At 40.7% G+C, this 4,318-nt stretch overlaps 1 pseudogene; it reads left to right on the top strand.

The window, feature by feature from the left end:
• Nucleotides 1–4,318, top strand: part of LOC138177246 (creatine kinase U-type, mitochondrial-like) — a 9,367-nt pseudogene that overhangs the window by 482 nt on the left and 4,567 nt on the right.

The raw sequence follows: 4,318 nt of genomic DNA, 5'->3' as shown, positions 1-4,318 counted from the left end.
AGAAGAAGAAGAAGAAGAAGAAGAAGAAGAAGAAGAAGAAGAAGAAGAAGAAGAAGAAGAAGAAGAAGAAGAAGAAGAAGAAGAAGAAGAAAGATGGTATCTGAGAATGGAATTTGGAATTTTAGACCAGTATTTAAAATATAGGAATATATTTAGGTGGCTAGCCAGGAAAGAACATAAGAAAGATTGGTAAGAATTCCAATTAGATACACATAGAGAATAACTGCAATAGAGAAGAAGTTGAGATACCCCAAAGTTAATAAAAAACAAAATTCAAGAAAGGAGCCGGTAATAAAAACCTATGGTCAATATATGTACTGTCCACAGTTTAGGGAAGAAGCAACCAGATCCTTACCTACTCCTGGTGTTATACATGGGCAGTAATTATATTGTCAGAAGAAACATAGAAAGTATTACCTAAGATTATGAAATCTTGGGCAAGAAACTGAAGTCCACTGAGACTATTTTCCTTACTGATTCCTACTGAAGACAGGGAAGCTGGAGAGAAAAAATTTATTTGGGAAGTGGACAGTAGTCTAGACAAAAGAACTAGAAATCAGAAAAGGAGGAAAATTTGACCTCATGCAAAGTGGTGGGATGAAACCTATAACTAGAAAATGGCCCTAGATGGATAAACCTTATTCAAAGAAATTATATTATATTAATCCAGGAATCCGATTGAAGAAAAGTTGGTGGAGATTTTGGGGCAAAGATCAATAGAATAAGAAACAATTATTTTTCTCATCAAAGTATACTACAGACTACCTGGATAGAGAGAGAAACTAGATAAGGAGCTTGGAAAATAAACTATAAATCTTTCACAGATGTATGATATAGCAGTGATATTGTTTATTCATTTGGTCATGACCAATTCTTTGTGACCCCATTTAGGGGTTTTCTTGGTAAAGATACTGGAGTGGTTTACCATTTCCTTCTCCAGCTCATTTAACAGATAAGTAAACTGAGGCAAACAGGGTTAAGTGACTTAACTGGGGTCACACAGCTAGCGTATGAGGCCAGATTTGAACTCAGGTCCTCCTGAGTCTAGGCATGGCACTCTAACCATTTAGTCACCTAGCTGCCCCATATAGTAGAAATGAGACACTTCAATCATCCATACATTTACTGATGCTCTCTCTGTGCCAAAAGCAAAGTAATTAATAACTTCTTAACTTGCCTTAATGATAATATTATCTTTCAAAAGGTGGGAGAACTAATAAGGAAAAATTCTATTCTATATCTCATTGTCACTTAAGGGAGAGACTCTGGTTATTGGTGTGGAAATGACAGAAACCTTTGGGGAAAATAATCACTCCCTGACCATGATATGTTTTACAGATTTGTGGGAGGCGGGTTACAAAGGGTTAAGAAAAAGAATAAGCATGATACCATGGCCTGAATTTCTACAGAGAAAATCAGCCCAAGAGAAATGGAAAACTCTTCCAAAGACCTGATCCAGGGTTTCCCTTTGGCATGAAAGTGACCCTGAATTCCAATGACTTTGCCAGAAAAGTTATACTGAGAGAGCTCATCTCTTAGGTCCTATCAAGCTACCAAGACTTTCCTTATAAGCTTGGCAAAGGGGTGTCTGTCATCTGTGAACCAACCAAGCCAAGTACAGAAAAACTCATCATCCAAGAGCTGGCCAACAGGTGATCGAATATTTTTGGCCACATAATTCATTAAGCCATTTCCTCATGTATGGAAGGATAGTGATCAGCATAATAGAAAGCATTCCCACACAGATTCTTGTAGCACTGAAGCATATTAGTGATGTACTTGCAACCCACCTCTTGGAGCTCTGCCAAAAGGACTTAGACATAGGACAAGGGAAATAGATGGTGGGGCTGCAGCCCTCTTTCTTGTATTTTTCAAGCTCTGAGGGGATTTCAGACTTTATCTAAGGATAAACTATCCAGACTGGTTTTTGACCCAGATCTTGAAGAGAACATGGCAGTAAGAGAGACAGAAACCAAGCCACGTAAGCAATAGGTGGTGGTATGGCAACTTTGGCCTTGGTCAATGGCAGAGAATGGTAGAAGTTAGAGACAGAATAGCTGGCTGAACTTTTCTTCTTGGACTGAGCTGAGCAAGAGTCAGGCATTGTTATTTCCCAATGACAAGAACAAATCATAATGAGCCAGGGATGGGAGCCATGTGAGTAGCAGAAACAAACAAACCAAAAAAAACTACCTTGGAGAGTTTCCTCTGCACTTTCCTGAGGGGCTGAGACCCACTCTCCTGTTATCTACCCCATTTGCTCTCTTATTTTTCTCTTTCCTTAACATTGTTGGAAGTCAACCCCACTGGAGAATCGAGGTAAGCTGTGGCTACAAACTCTGCCTGCTACTTTTAAAACTAATATCTTTACAAATGTTATTTTAAATGTTTTCTCAGTATGCATGTGATAATGTATTAGCATCCTGATAGATTTTCAGATCTATGCCAATTCTACTTATTTAAATAAGATTGTGAATGGAAGAACATCTGGAAAGGCAAATTTCAATTCCTTTAACAAAAGCAATTTGGATTTTGTCAGCACAAACTGGTGGGGATCTCAGACATCATATTTAAGTGATAGTACAGTAGATTAGAGGAAGAAAGTATTTGGGGCCAGATTCCTCTTGCGCCACAAGTGAATAAAAAGGCCCAGACTGTAAAAAGGTGATGCTTGAGTTTTTATTTTTCTCTTCGGTTTAGCCTGCTGGCAAGCTGGGTTTGAAAGGAGAGTCACATTTCTGAGGCAGTGGAGGGGGTGAGTTTCTCTCTACCTCATATTAATTGTATTGGCCCCAATATATTACTAGCTCAGCCTGCCTTGTTTGCTAGTGCTGCCAAGAACTTATGTTGGAGAGGGAGTATCTCTGAACCATTCTCAAACAAAAAAATGCAGCCTAGACTACACCCAGCTTCATCAAAAGCAACCCTGTCTCAAGCTGACTGACTGAAGTCAGACTCAGAATATGCCACCATTGTGGATCCACAGAAAAACACAGAGTGTTCCCCTAGGAACTTTGACCTCCCAAGAAACATGAGACAAAACTGCATTGGAAACTCAGCCCAGAGATCCTGAGGGAACAATCACCCACTGATGCAATCGGGCTCCCAAAACTGTGTATTCAGAGATTCCCAAGTCACTAGGCCCCTCTTTCTTTCTATGTAGGAGTCCATTGTGTCTACTTCTCCCCAGCAACAGGACAAGGAATAATGTCAGATTACCAGCCCTGAGTATGAGCCACTCTTGGGCTCAGGGGCATCAAAAAGTCCCATCCAGCTCTAAATCAATAATCCAATGACCTATAATCTTATAGCATAGCATATAATACACACACACACACACACACACACACACACAGCTCCCACCTAATGAGAAGGTACAGTGACTAGAATGCCGAATTCAGAATCAAGAAATCCTTCCACAAGACACTTACTGGCTATGTCACTTAAACTCTTTCCATCTCAGTTTCCTCATCTGTAAGGGCAGCTAGGTAGTGCAGTAGATAGAACACTGCTAGGTGATCCAGTGGATAGAGCACCAGACTTGGAGTCGGGAAGAACTGAGTTCGAATCCAGCCTCAGATACTTCTAGCTGTGTCACCCTGGGCAAGTCACTTAACCCTATTTGGCTCAATTTCCTCATCTATAAAATGAGATGGAGAAGGAAGTGGCAAACCACTCCAGTATCTTTGTCAAGAAAACCCCAAATGGGGTCATGAAGAGTCAGACACAACTGGAATGAATGAACTGCCTTAACTATTCCTGTGCTCCAATATCCTTCATCTTGTCAACCACAAGTGTTCCACTTCCATTAACCCCAATTGCCCTACTTTCCCCCCTCCAAAAAGCAAATAAACAAAGAAAACAAAAACAAGTGTTCCACTTCCGTGTTCATGAACTCCAGAATTTTGACTATAATGTTTTATTATTTCATCTTTCCCTGTGCCTTATGGCCCCTAACCCAGTTCTTCTTCAACATGACCCCCATTCCTTCCATCCTATAGTTCTTTCATAGACCATCACTCCTACACTCTCTTCCCTTTCCTATCTCTATGACCTCTTGGTAAATCAATTCAACTCTGCATTAACCTCTACACTCAAATCCCTCGCTCACTTGTTCTATAACCTATCACACCTCACCAGATGCCAACCTCGGACAACTCCCACCATTTGCCTACCCCCCCCCCCCCCAACCACTATGCCCTTCTGAAATTCCTTATCACTGTCAGAGTCACCACTATCTATTAATTCCCCTAAGTTTTCAGTCTAGGTGCCATCCTAGGCTCTTCTCTCTCTCTCTCTCTCTCTCTCTCTCTCTCTC

This window comes from Petaurus breviceps, unplaced genomic scaffold, assembly GCF_028583685.1.
Source record: "Petaurus breviceps papuanus isolate PSGF00001 unplaced genomic scaffold, PetGlider_PUasm1.0 90352, whole genome shotgun sequence".
Classification (NCBI taxonomy): domain Eukaryota; kingdom Metazoa; phylum Chordata; class Mammalia; order Diprotodontia; family Petauridae; genus Petaurus; species Petaurus breviceps.
This window is presented reverse-complemented; position numbering and strand designations above follow the sequence as displayed.